The following is a 14,400-nucleotide window of genomic DNA, read 5'->3' on the forward strand; positions in this document are numbered from 1 at the left end:
TGTGAAAAAAAGTTAAATGTTCATTTTTATTTAAACATTCCAAAAATTCCTGTGAAGCACCAGAAGGGTTAATAAACTTCTTGAATATGGTTTTGAGCACCTTGAGGGGTGCAGTTTTTAGAATGGTGTCACACTTGGGTATTTTCTATCATATAGACCCCTCAAAATGACTTCAAATGAGATGTGGTCCCTAAAAAAAAATGGTGTTGTAAAAATGAGAAATTGCTGGTCAACTTTTAACCCTTATAACTCCCTAACAAAAAAAAATGTTGGTTCCAAAATTGTGCTGATGTAAAGTAGACATGTGGGAAATGTTACGTATTAAGTATTTTGTGTGACATATCTCTGTGATTTAAGGGCATAAAAATTAAAAGTTGGAAAATTGCAAAATTTTCAAAATTTTTGCCAAATTTCCATTTTTTTTGCAAATAAACACAGGTAATATCAAAGAAATTTTAACACTATCATGAAGTACAATATGTCACGAGAAAACAATGTCAGATTTGCCAAGATCCGTTGAAGCGTTCCAGAGTTATAACCTCATAAAGGGACAGTGGTCAGAATTGTAAAAATTGGCCTTGTCATTAACGTGCAAACCACCCTTGGGGGTGAAGGGGTTAATGTGTTCCAAAATTCTAACACGCAGTTCCCGTGTGGTCATTCCCACGTACATAAGATCACATGGACATGTGGCTTGATAGACTACCATTGATGTACGAGAATTTATAAAGTGCAGAATTTTGTATTCTGTTAGATTACCAGAATCATGGAATACGGTTGTTTTTACTATATACTGACAGGCTTTACATGTACCACAACTATGTGATCCCCATTTAGGACCCTTGGAATCAAAAATAAAACGTGACACAGGAGGCACGTAGTGGCTACGAACCAATGATTCACGCAAAGTTTTGCTACGTTTTGCGACAATCATTGGCTTGTCTGGCAGTATCTTAGACAAACCTGGATCCTGTAAAAGAATAGGCCAAAATTTCAAAATTATATCCGTCATTTCCCGCCATCTTGAATGATAGCTAGTAATAAATCGAATTTGTCCATCCATTTCAACATTCTTATTTCTGTTCTTATTTATTAACAAGGATTGTCTATCCGTGTCTCTAGATCTCACATAAGCTTTGTGAATAGTATCCCTTTTGTATCCTCGTTTTATAAATCTTTCCTTAAGATCATTTGCTTGTTCTTCAAAAATGTTGTCCTGGTCACAAACTCGTCTTGTTCTTAAGAATTGACCTGTTGGAATTGCATGGATAACATGAGCTGGATGTGCTGACTTGGCATGTAATAGTGAATTAACACTTGTTTCTTTTCGATAGATGGATGTATGAAGTTGTCCTTGGTCATCCACCTCTATTTTCAAATCCAAAAAATTAATTGCATCCTGTTTGATGCTCCAGGTAAGTTTGATATTCATAATATTCTGATTAAGATGTTGTAGGAAATTTTCAAAATCCGTCCGTGACCCCTGCCAGACAAACAAAGCGTCATCAATAAACCTCATCCATAGTAACACAGATGCTGCCACCACTGAGTCCTGATTTTGGATATATTCGTGTTCCCAAAATCCCATAAACAGGTTTGCGTACGATGGCGCAAACGCAGCACCCATCGCCACGCCTCTCTTTTGCCTATAAAAACGATCCTTAAAAACAAAATAATGGTATAATGCATATTCCAAAATTTTCATCAGAAAACCCACCAAACCTGGGTCCAATTGACGGCTCGACAGATACCGCTTGATTGCAAATATCCCATGTTCATGTGGTATGGATGTGTATAGCGATTCCACATCACAAGTTATAATGTACATATCACTACCCACATGTATCCCATCAAGGCGTTGTAAGGCTTCAGTACTGTCCTTAATATAGGAAGGCAATTCCATAACGATTGGCTTCAAATAATAATCTAAAAATTTGGAGATGGGTTCTATTAAACTGCCATTCCCAGAGATAATGGGACGCCCTGGAGGTTCTATCAAGCTCTTATGAACCTTTGGCAATAAATACAAGGTGGGAACCCTCGGTGAATCGTATCGCAGTCCCTCCCAAACTTTTTGGGAAATTACCCCCTCATCCAAAGTGGAATCAAGAATGTCAAATAATTTCTTTTGATAATCCATAGTTGGATCCTGTGGCAATCTTTCATAACATGATGGATCATTCAGCTGTCGAAATGCCTCTTTTTCATATTGTATATAAGGCCACACTACAACATTACCACCTTTATCAGATGGTTTAAAAACTAGATCTTTCATCCTAGTCAATTCACCAAGGGCAATTCGTTGTCCATGGTTCAAATTATCAAAAGATCTTTTGGATGATAATTCACGTATGCCCTCACATACCATTTTTACAAAAACTTCAACAGATGAGTTCAATGTTATCGAAGGGAAATTTTTGGACTTTTTACCAATATAATCTGGGAATTTACCTGGTGTTTCTTGTTGTTCAGCTAATAAATCTTCTAATGCTTGTAGTGCCGCCATCTCTTCTTCTGTTGAAAAAAAGATTGCCACAAGACATTTTATCAGTATGATATTTTTTGAGAAGTACCTTCCTTGCAAAAAGGAATGTATATTTGATTGCCGTAAATTGGTCTACTTTTGCTGTTGGACAAAAACCCAAACCCAAGGATAGAACAGAAATTTGATCAGGGGTTAACTTGTGTATTTGATAAATTAATTACCTTTAAAGCACCATCATTATTTGATTCCTGTTCTTGGTAGTTGGAACCTTTCCGTTTATTCGTCTTAAACCTTGTGTTATATCTGTTGAAAACGTCCATGGAATCTGTCTTAGGAGCACTTATCGAACCCATAGAACTAGTGCTCGTCATTGAGCTGACAGATGTTGATCTTTTCAAAGACGGTCTACCCCGCCATTTATAAATCCTATTTGTTTGGTAATCTTGTAGATCTCGCTGGAACTTAGACACTTTCATTTTTTGAATCTCGGATTTCCATTTAATAAAGGATGCATTCAATTATTCATCAAATTTTGATAATTGTTCATTTGTAAGATTTTTCTGTAGTTTATCTTGTAGCGTTTTTATTTTAGTCTCAAAACATTCTATATTCTTTTTATCAACTTCTATCAAGATTTCCATAAAAGTATGAGAACATAAATTACAGGCATCTTCCCACCTTTTTAGCAGTGCCGCATCTTCCAGTGGAAACGAGGGAAATACCTGAATTCACAGGCCACGTGGGATCAAATTCCTTTGTAGGTATTGTTCCAATGAATTTTTATTCCACCAGGACTTGGTCCGTTTGAATAATATATCTTTTAAAGACATTTGCTCCTCCTGGTTGCTTACATTAGTCTCATTCATCCCACTAGGTCCTGCGTCCTTGAATATGGTAGATATTTGTGATAACCAATTGACATCACTGTTTTTATAATCCATTTTACTGGTCCTTTCCAATTAAAGCAAACAAAAACCTATACAGAAAAAGATACCAGAAATAACAACTTATATAGTCTAATGAAAGAAACTATAAAGATTAACCCTTAAAAAATTCATCAGACCAAAAATTAATCCATAAAATTATATTTTTATTTAAAATCAAATACAATCACAATAATATCACCAAAATATATGGAAATCTTTATTAAAAATTAAAATCAAGCAATTTAAGACAAATAATCACTATTAAAAACATATAGAATGTACAATAATAATTTATTCATATATCTCCTCCAAAAGAGGTTTTCTGGGGATTTAGTTATATTTAATAAAAAACCTCGTATGTGCAGGACAGGGCAATTCCAAACTGATCAGTACATAAAAAAGATATAATGCAGCAAATAATATTAATTTAAGAATATAATATGTGATAAAAAAAATAAATAAATAAATCATATAAAAATTGTGTAAATATATGTGTGTATACACATACACACACCTCCCTTGTGTATAACAACCAAATATTCAATTATAATAAAGCGCAATAGTGCAGTTGGTGGAAAAATATTCAAATTGCATACAAATCATACCAAATGTGATCAGAAAAGGTGATTAAAGATCTAACACTAATAATAATATAGTTTCTATCACAATGCTGCAAATTATACCAAAATCTAGTGCCAACAAGTGTTTATATTATACTGACCAGTTAGGGATGCCACTGCCCCGCACACACACCACTCCAACGCACGTTTCGCTCGCTGCTTCGTCAGGGAGTGATGTGAGTGGGGCAGGAGGGCTATTTATATAGCTAAGTAGCAGCTGCAAGTCATATTAATCAGAGTCTGGGGAAGGCCCTAGATCTAGCATCTCCCTGGGGGCAATATTAAATAACCTCCCAAAGTTTAACGGAAACAACAGCATGTTGTGGAGCTGGACTCAGCTTATAAAGGGGATGATGAGAATACACCCTATGGTTCCTGCCTTGCAGGCGGAGGTCGCTGTGATGGCCTTAGGCAGGGAGGCGAGAGATTCAGTTATGTTGACAAAGTATTGCAGATACTGGAGGAGACCCATGGGGAACCCACAGACTTAGGGGAATTACGCATGCAGCTATTCCATTGGGGTCAAAGAGAGGGGGAAGACAATGACCCAGTATATGAATGCTTTGCAAGAGATTCGTACAGCCATAGTCAGAAAAGACGGCTTGGGAGTAGGGCCGAGTGATGTGTTGCGCGACCAATTAGTGATTGGGATGATAGACCCATTGCTTAAGCAAGCACTGCGAGAGCACTTGTGCGTGAACCCACAAATGACCCTTGCAGAGGTGGGAAGCGAGGCACACACACACGAACAGGAACAGGGGGTGACAGTCCCGGCAGCGAAGGTCCAGAGAGGGGAGGCGGCCGTGAAGGCGACTGCTGAACCAGGATGGGTGCAAGATTTATGAAAAGAGATCCAATCGATGAGGGAGGATCTGACCGAGACTAAAAGAAAAGTGACTTTGATAAGTACACCCGGAAGCAACACCCTCTCAGTGCCACGTCGGGATGAAAGAGGATCTCATCAGAGAGAACCCTTAACGTGTTATCTATGAGGAAATTAGGACATATGGCCCAGGTCTGCCCACAATGTGGACAGCCTCCACAACATCACCCATTAAACTAAAGGGCTCTGAGGCTGGGGGATGCCGAACAGCCCGAAAGGAATACCGATAGTCCCACCAATTTACTGTCAGTGAGTCCCTTGGTATGGGCCGAAATAGATGGACGGTTCGGAAGTTGCCTTGTAGATACAGACTCTCAAGTAACCATGATGCTTGAAACATATTTTAAGAGACACTTTTCAGAAGCCTTGAGGCCCTTCTCCTTGCGAGTGGTGGTTGTTTATCACCCTACTGGCTCCTCCTGCCAGTTTCTAGACCACTTTGCCACCTGGCTTACTCACTTTATATCGTGTGACATCCCCGCCCTCATCATGGGAGACTTTAACATCCCCATCAATGGAGTCAATCTACCTCTCATCTTCTTTCTCTAACTTCTTTATTCGGCCTCTCATAGTTTACTAATTCTCCTATGCATGAGGACGGGAATACTCTAGACCTAGTTTTCTCCTGTCCCGGCTTGCTGCACGACTTTACTAACTCCCCTCTCCAGCTCTCGGACCACAACCTTCTTTCCTGCTCTGTCAAGAATTGTCTCCTCACCCGGGACACCCCCACTTACCACACTTATGGAATACACGTACCATTAATACCCAGCAGCTTATGGACAATCTCCACACATCTTTAGCCCCAATCTCCTCCCTCTTCTGTCCAGACTTAGCATTGTCACACTTCAGTTATACACTGAAGAATGCTCTAGATGAAGCAGCACCTTCTACATGCAGAAAGACCCGACACAAACAACCGCAGCCCTGGCACACAATGCAAACACGCTTTCTTCAGCGTTGCTCAAGGTGTGCAGACCGGCAGTGGAGAAAATCTCAGCGGAAGACTTCATCCACTATAAATTCATACTCAAAACCTATAACTCTGCCTTTCATCTGGCCAAACAAACCTACTTCACCACCCTCATCACTTCACTATCCAACAACCCAAAACGACTTTTTGAAACCTTAAACTTCCTCCTGAAACCTAAAGTACAGGCCCCCATCACCAATCTCAGTGGTGAGGATCTGGCCGCTTATTTCCTAGAAAAAAAATCAACCACATCCATCAGGATATCTCAGCCCAATCTCCTCAGTGCCTGGATCCCCTTCCTTGCTGCACCTCAAGCTCACTAGACATCTTTGAGCCTTTTTCAGAAGAAGAAGTTTCCAAGCTCCTCGCTTATGCTCGGCCTACAACCTGCAACAGTGACCCCATCCTTTACACCTCCTGCAGTCTCTCTCACCAGTGGTCACCACTCACCTGACTAAAATATTTAACCTCTCTTTCTTCAGGTGTCTTTCCCTCCTCTTTTAAACATGCCATCATAACCCCTTTAGTTAAAAAGCCATCCCTGGACCGGAACTTCACTGCTAACTACAGACCTGTCTCTATCCTTTCCTTCATCTCTAAACTCCTGGAATGCTTGGTCCACTACCATCTAATCTTTTCTCTCTTGAACAACTCTCTTCTCGACCCCTTACAATCTGGTTTCCACTCTTTACACTCCACTGAAACTGCCCTCACTAAAGTCTTCTAATGATCTAATAACAGCTAAACCCAAAGGTCATTGCTCCCTGCTGATTCTCCTGGATCTCTCTGCCGCAATTGACACTGTGGATCACCAGCTCCTCCTCACTACACTCCCTGAAAGAAGTTATGTCGCTTATCCATGTTATGTAAATAAAAGCTTATACCCTGACATTAAATTCATCCATTGGTTGTAAAAGTTATTCTTTTGAAAGCTGAAACCCTCCAAAATGTGGTTTAGGTTAAGAAAATAAATCGTCATCAATGCAGAAATATTGATCATTTAATGGACACAGAATGGTCAGATTTTGACAAGACAAAAGTTTTGTCACCCACAGAAAATAATGTTATATTCAAACAAATAATTAAATTAAAATACAAATATATGTTGCATAACATTGGTGAATGAAGTTGTTGTGCTATTAGAGTCATATTTAATATTTTGTGTGACTTCCGTGAGCTTGAAGGACTGCATCCATGCGGTTCAACAATGATTCATACAATTATTAATTAAGTCATCAGAAATAGCAAAGAATGCAGTCTTACATGCCTCCCAGAGTGCATCTAGATTCTTTGGTTTTGTCTTCCAAGCTTCCTCTTTCATCCTACCCCAAACATGGCCAGTCCTTGAGCACCTTGATCTTTTTTGCCTGGAGGAACTTTGTTTTAGAGATGGATGTATGAGATGGAGCACCATCCTGCTGCAGAATTTGACCCCTTTTATGATTTGGAATATGAGAGGTAGCTAATACTTCTTGATATTTTAGGCTATTGATATTGCCTTTCACCTTGCAAATGTTCCGCACACCCCCACACTGAATGTAACCCCAGACCATGATCTTTCCACCACCAAATTTAACTGTTTTCTGTGCGTAGTTTGGATCCATACTGGCTCCAGTAGGTCTCCTGCAGTATTTGCGGTGGCTGTGGTGTAATTCTACTGAAGATTCATCAGAGAAATCCACCTTCTGCCACTTTTCCAGCGTCCATCTGTTTAGCAGGCTGTGGGACTTTCAAATGCCACACGTTTTTTTATTTGCCTTTTGTTTAGTGCTGGCTTCTGGGCGCTGATTCGACCATGGAGGCCATTTCGAGACAGAATTCTACAAACTGTTCTAGTTGACACAGGCCTGTTGGAGCTCTGCTGCAGTGGAAGAGGAGCTTGCTTTTGATTTTCTAACCAACAAACATTCCTCCTGAGCAGTTGTCTTGCGGAGTCTGCCGGACCTGTGCTTGTCAAACACATCTCCAGCCAATTCAAATCTTTTTTTAATTCTTTGTACTTGACGCTGAGAGACATTAAAGGTGCCAGCCACCTCTGCAGTGGATCTGGTCTTCAGCCTCTTGATAATCCAGGCTTTGGTCACAGGGTGGATATTTGGAATGTTGTCAGAGCTCAAGTTGCAGTTCAAGTGAAGGTCTGCAGTGCTGGGTTTCTTTTTATACACACACTAATTAACCGATCATTTGCTGAGCACAGGTAAGGATGTAAACTAGGATTGGGTCCATTATATGACCAGGCGACAAAACTTTTGTCTTGCCAAAATCTGACCATTCTGTGGCCATTAAATGATCAATAGTTCTGCATTGATGTCAATTTATTTTCTTAACCTAAATCACATTTCGGAGGGTTTCAGCTTTCAAAAGAATAATTTATACAACCAATGGATGAATTTAATGTCAGGTTATAAGCTTTTATTTACAAAACATGGATAAGCGACATAACTTCTGTCATGGAGTGCATACTCCGCTCTATAGGCCTCAAGGACACAGCCCTCTCCTGGTTCTCCTACCTCTCTGACCGCTCCTTCACTGTATCTTTTGCCAGCTACTCTTCCTCTCCTTGTCCCCTTACTATCGGGGTTCCGCAGGGCTCAGTCCTAGGCCACCTCCTCTTCTCTCAATACACTGCCCCTATTGGACAAACAATCAGCAGATTTGGGTTCCAGTATCATCTCTATGCTGACGACAGCAAATTGTACACTTCTTCCCCTGACATCACCCCTACCCTAATTCAAAATACCAAGGATTGTCTGTCTGCTGTCTCTAACATCATGTTCTCCCTCTATCTGAAACTAAATCTCTCCAAAACTGAACTTCTTGTGTTTCTCCCCTCTACTAACCTCACTCTACCTAACACTGAAATTACCCTGGAGGGTTCAACCATAACTCCCAAGCAGCATGCCCGCTGTCTTGGGGTCATATTCAACACCGAACTTTCCTTTACTCCCTATATCTGATCACTCACTCGCTCTTGTCACCAGCATCTTAAAAACATCTCCAGAATCCGACCTTTTCTCACCTTTGAAACTGCTAAGACTCTTACTGTCGCTCTTATTCATTCTCGCCTGGACTACTGCAACTCTCTTCTGATCAGTCTCCCTCTTACTAAACTTCCTCCTCTCCAATCCACCTTGAATGCGGCAAGCAGGGTCAGCTTCACCGATGCCTCCATCTTGTGCCAGTCATTACACTGGCTACCCATTCGCTACAGGGTCCAGTATAAACTCATCTCTCTCACCCACAAAGCTCTCCACAGTTCTGAGCCACCTTATATCTCCTCTCTGTCTATCGCCCTACACGTGCCCTCCATTCTACAAATGACCTAAGACTAACATCCCCGGTAATCCAAACCTCGCACCTCCATCTCCAAGACTTCTCTCGTGCTGCGCCAGCTCTCTGGAATGCACTTCCCCAGACGATCAGACTGATATCTAGCACCGACCTATTCAAGAGCGCTTTAAAAACCCATCTCTTCAAACAAGCCTACCACATCAACTACTCAGTAAACTAACTTTGCCCTGTTCCCTCCTTCCAAACATTACTCTGAATCTGCACCCTCCTATTCATCTGTCTCCACACCCTCCATGCACACGATAACTGCACTTGATACTTGACTATTGCACTTAAACACACGGGCTGATGACCGGATCATGCAGCTTTATATGAGAATCCCTATTTATTATAATTGCCAGACATGAAATAACAAGCACTTATCCCCTATCGTGTCCCCCCCCATTTCCTTGTAGATTGTAAGCTTGCGAGCAGGGACCTCACTCCTAATGTCACTGCTTAAATTGTCTTAACTTGTATTGAATTTATTGTCTGTACATGTCCCCGCCTAATTGTAAAGTGCTGCGGACTATGTTGGCGCTATATAAATAAAAATTATTATTATTACTGTATTTGCAACACCTGAGAAAGATGTACGAGGTGTTCCTCCCAAGAATTACCAAAAATGGTTATATCATCAAAATAAGCAACGGCAAAACCATCACATCCTTCCAATAAGTGATTAACCAACCTCTGGAAGGTCGCCGCTGCATTCTTCATACCTGTTCTGTCGTCATACACGTTGATACGGTGTGTGATCCAACATACAGCATAAACCACTTCTGTCTTCCAAATAAGCAGACTGTTCTCTGTAGTCTAACTTGTTTATTGGTAAACAGGTATTGTAAACGCGTGGTAAAACTATAAGAATACAAAGGACATAGATAAGTATTGGGCCAAATAATAACACAGCTGATACTTTACAACTAACAGAGAAAGTATACAGTATGATGCAACTTGAGTATATAACTACATACAGTATGTCTCTGATAATACATTTCCTATGTACTGGCTGCTATGTAGTAAATCACATTCTGTACAACACTATGTTACAAAAACAGAGGTAACAATCTTACCGGATAAACTTAACCAGGATGGCAAGTAAGTGAGATGGTTCCAGCACAGCACATGAGCACGCGTGTCCCAGGAAGTACACAGAAAATAATGGAGTCTCCCTATCCCAGCATACCTTGGTACAATCCCACAATGCAACACTCTAATTGTTACTAAGGAATAGATTATAAATTTAACCACCACTAGATGGTGCTATAATGCAACAAATCAACACTGTAATACTAAACTTGAATGTATAATGCGAGCCACACTGTCCTTGCTAGAATGGACAGAACACTCCCCGCTTGGCATCAACTGATGCCACCTACAGTTCTTTTGGCGAAAACAGTAAGACAAGTTCCGCAACTGGTCTGAGGAGTAATCTACTCTCCCCAGACTTGCCTACTTTGACCTCGACCTTACGCACCTTCCCATCTTTGCTTGGGAATATTTTAGTGATGAGGCCTAGTGGCCACTCATTACGGTGAGACTGGCTGTCTTTCATGAGAACGACATCACCGGTTTTGATGTTTGGTCTGTCGGTCTGCCACTTCTTCCTTGGTTGTAAGGTGGAGAGATACTGCTTCCTCCATCTGTCCCAAAAGGTATTGGAGAGACTTTGTTCTTGTCTCCATTGTCGTCTGCAGAGGTCCTTGTTGCTAAATTCGCCAGGTGGAGCACTGAGAATTCTGGCTTTCTGAGTAAGTAACATGGCAGGAGTGAGAATGGTCGGATCCCCAGAGTCACTAGAAAGTGAAGTCAATGGTCTAGCATTAATGATGGCCGAAACTTCTGCCAAGAATGTGATCAAACTTTCATGTGTGAGTCTTGCGCTACCTGCTTGCAAGAAAATGGAGTCAAGGATTCTGCGTGTCATTCCTATGATCCTCTCCCAAGCACCTCCCATGTGAGAAGAGTGCGGCAGATTGAAGGTCCAGGTGCATCCCTGCTCATTCAAGTATCTTACCACACTGGTGGTGTCTAGTTTGGAAGGAATTTGAAGTTCTTTCACAGCTCCTACAAAGTCGATACCTCTATCGGAGCGTATGTGCTTCATGGGGCCTCTGGTGGCGATGAAACATCGGAGTGCATTTATAAAGCCTGAAGTGTCCATGGACTCAAATACTTGGATTTGGACTGCTCTGATGGACACAGGTGAACATTACTGCCCAGCGTTTGGCGTTGGCTTGGACTCTTCTAGTGTGCCATGCAACCACAGACCATGGCCCGAATACGTCCAGTCCGACGTTGGTAAAGGGGGGTTCTGTACTATGTCTGTCTGATGGGAGATTGGCCATCTTTGGCTTTTGAGTCACGCCACGGAGTTTGCGACAAATCATACAGTTGTAAATGAGTCTACTCACGCATCACTTTGCTCCAACTATCTATAGTCCAGCAGTTTGTAGATTTCCTTCGGTAAACAGTCGGCCCTGATATTTCACCAAAACGTGGTGGTGTTGCACAAGCAGGGTCGTGACATGATGATGTCCAGGAATTATTACAGCATGTTTCTCTCCAAATTCCACTTCAGCTTCTTGAAGACGTCCTCCAATTCTTAACAGCCCATTTTGGTCGATGATTGGATCGAGCTTCTTCAAAACACTGTCTCTAGAAAATAGGTTGGCCTTTATTGAGGTTATCTATTTCTTTGGCGTAACATTCACGTGTATGGTACAAATTATAACGTTCTTGGCATTTTCCATGTTTGGAACGGTAAAGGCAAACTTGCAGTGGTGCCAACCTTTGCAAGGTTTCTGAATGGCGGGTGATGTTGACTTATAGGATCGAGCCACATGAATTAAACAAACGAGGGCACGAACAAGCGAGTTCCAAGTTGAGAACCTGTTGAAACGGTGGGATTTGAGGTGATTGTCTTTAGTCACCGTACGTAGAATGGATACCTGAGGGCGGATTTCCTCATCTGCCTCTGGATCCAACAGTTCAAAGGTGTTTGACTCACTCGTCAATGTATGGCGTTGAACGGTATAAGAATGTAGGGCCAGTAAACCAGGTTGTATCCTTAAGGTGTCTTGCTTCAACAGATCTGGTTGCGTGGTCTGCAGGATTGTGGTGTGTGGACACATAGTGCCAATGTACCCCAGCACTACCTTGCTGTCTGTGTAGAACTCGACTTCTTTGACATCCAGGTCGATTTCTGACGAGATAAGTTCAGCTAACTCTACTGCTAACACAGCTGCACAGAGTTCCAGTCTGGGTACTGGGTGTTCACAGTTTTGTCTGGCTCATAACAAGCCTTACATGGCATTGTTCGTTAATGTCAATAGTTTTCAAATACGCTACTGCTGCAATTGCTTTGGTTGAGGCATCGCAGAAGATACAAAGCCTTTGCATCTTGACTTCTGTTGATGGCACGGAAGAATATGGTCATGCCACGTAGAGACTTGACAGGGCTTCTAAAGAGTTCTTCCATCTTGCCCACGAGTCTCTTTTCTCGATGGGAAGCGGATCATACCAATCGGTTGTCTCTTGGATGAAGTTTCTCAACATCATTTTACCTTGGATAGTTACAGGGGTTACAAATCCCAGAGGATCGTACAAGCTGTTTACAATGGACAGTGCGCCTCTACGCATGTGAAGGGTTTCTCTTTGCTGATCTGGAAGGTAATTGCATCCTTTTTCAAATCCCAGAGTAAACCAAGGCTCCGCTGCATGGGAAGGGAGTCCATGCTTAAATCCAAGTCTTTTAAATCGGTTGAGTAATCTTGAGAGGGAAAGGCTGACATTAGTTTTTGGCTGTTGGAAGCAATTTTGTGCAACCTCAAATTGGACGAAGCGAGCATTTCTTGTGCCTGTTTTAGGAGGCTGACTGCCGACTCATCTGTGGGTGTGGATTTCAGGCAGTGATCTACAAAGAAATCCTTTTTCACAAACGATCTTACATCCGATCCATACTTTGCTTCACCCTCTCTGGCTGAATGTCTAAGGCCATAGATAGCGACAGCAGGGGAGGGGCTGTTCCCGAAGATGTGTGCCTTCATACGATATTCCACGATGTCCTTGTAGGGGTCATTATTGCGGTACCAGAAGAACCTCAAGTAGTTTCTGTGTTCTTCTTTAACAAGGAAGCAGTGAAACATCTGTTGTATGTCGGCCATAAATGCTACTGCATCCTTGCGGAAACAAAGTACTACTCCCAGAAGTCTGTTATTGAGGTCTGGACAAGACAGAAAGACATTGTTTAAAGAAACACCTTCGTATCTGGCACTTGAGTCAAATACTACTCTATCAGACCTGGTTTCTTCGGATGATAAACGACGAAAATAGGTAAGTACCAACATTCCTCGGAATCTTGAAGTACAGGTTCAATTTCCACGTGGCCACTTTGGAATATTCTCTCCATGAAGGTAAAGAAGTGTTCTCTTGTTTCTGGTGTCTTCTGCAGTTTGCGTGTAAGGGAGACAAATCGACTGTAGACAAGTTCTCTGTTGTTGGGTAAACGTTGCCTCTGTGGTTTGAATTGGAAAGGTGCGACCCAACTCTTTGATTCATCTCTTACTATCTCTCGATCCATGATGTCCAAAAACAGTCTGTCCTCTATGGACATTGCTACCTGGTTGTCTTCTCTTGTCCTGTGGAAAACTGTGCACCCTATATGATCTTGCTCACCGTCGCATGCATGGTCTTCACAGGAAGGATCAGCTAACGGACAAGGTGGAGGGGCGTTGTGTGGCAATTCTTTAATCAGGAAACTGCTCTTGCATGGCTGGAAGAGAGACGGACGTCCATTTTCGAGACTATTGGTGAGTATGTTGTTGACTGATGTCAGCCTGTGTGCTCCACCCAAACAGATGTCTCCCACAATGACCCATCCTAGATCAAGTCTCTGAGCATATGGGGCGTTTTGTGTCCTCTAGCCTTGTGGACCCGTAGTATGTCTCTTCCGAGGAGTAAGATGATTGGAGCACCTTGGTCCAGTTCCGGTATCAGGTGAGCTATACGTTTCAAGTGGGTATGATGAGCTGCTACCTCTGGTGTAGGTATCTCAGACCTGTTGTCAGAAATCTGGTTGCACTCCAGTATTGATGGCAAGGATAAGCAGGTTTGACCGTCTATAGACTCTACTTTGAATCCGGTCGCTTTTCTCCCCCCCCCCCCCCCTGTCTCGACAG

At 42.0% G+C, this 14,400-nt stretch overlaps 1 long non-coding RNA gene across 1 annotated transcript; it reads right to left on the reverse strand.

The window, feature by feature from the left end:
• Positions 1-1,373: 1,373 nt before the first annotated feature.
• On the reverse strand, positions 1,374-14,150 carry LOC143782244 (uncharacterized). The gene is made up of 4 exons (XR_013216903.1): positions 9,940-14,150; positions 2,707-3,461; positions 2,452-2,514; positions 1,374-1,483 (listed from the first exon to the last, which is right to left on the reverse strand). It is a non-coding gene; the product is annotated as an uncharacterized LOC143782244 (long non-coding RNA).
• Between the last annotated feature and the right edge of the window lie 250 nt (positions 14,151-14,400).

This window comes from Ranitomeya variabilis, chromosome 6, assembly GCF_051348905.1.
Source record: "Ranitomeya variabilis isolate aRanVar5 chromosome 6, aRanVar5.hap1, whole genome shotgun sequence".
Lineage (NCBI taxonomy): Eukaryota > Metazoa > Chordata > Amphibia > Anura > Dendrobatidae > Ranitomeya > Ranitomeya variabilis.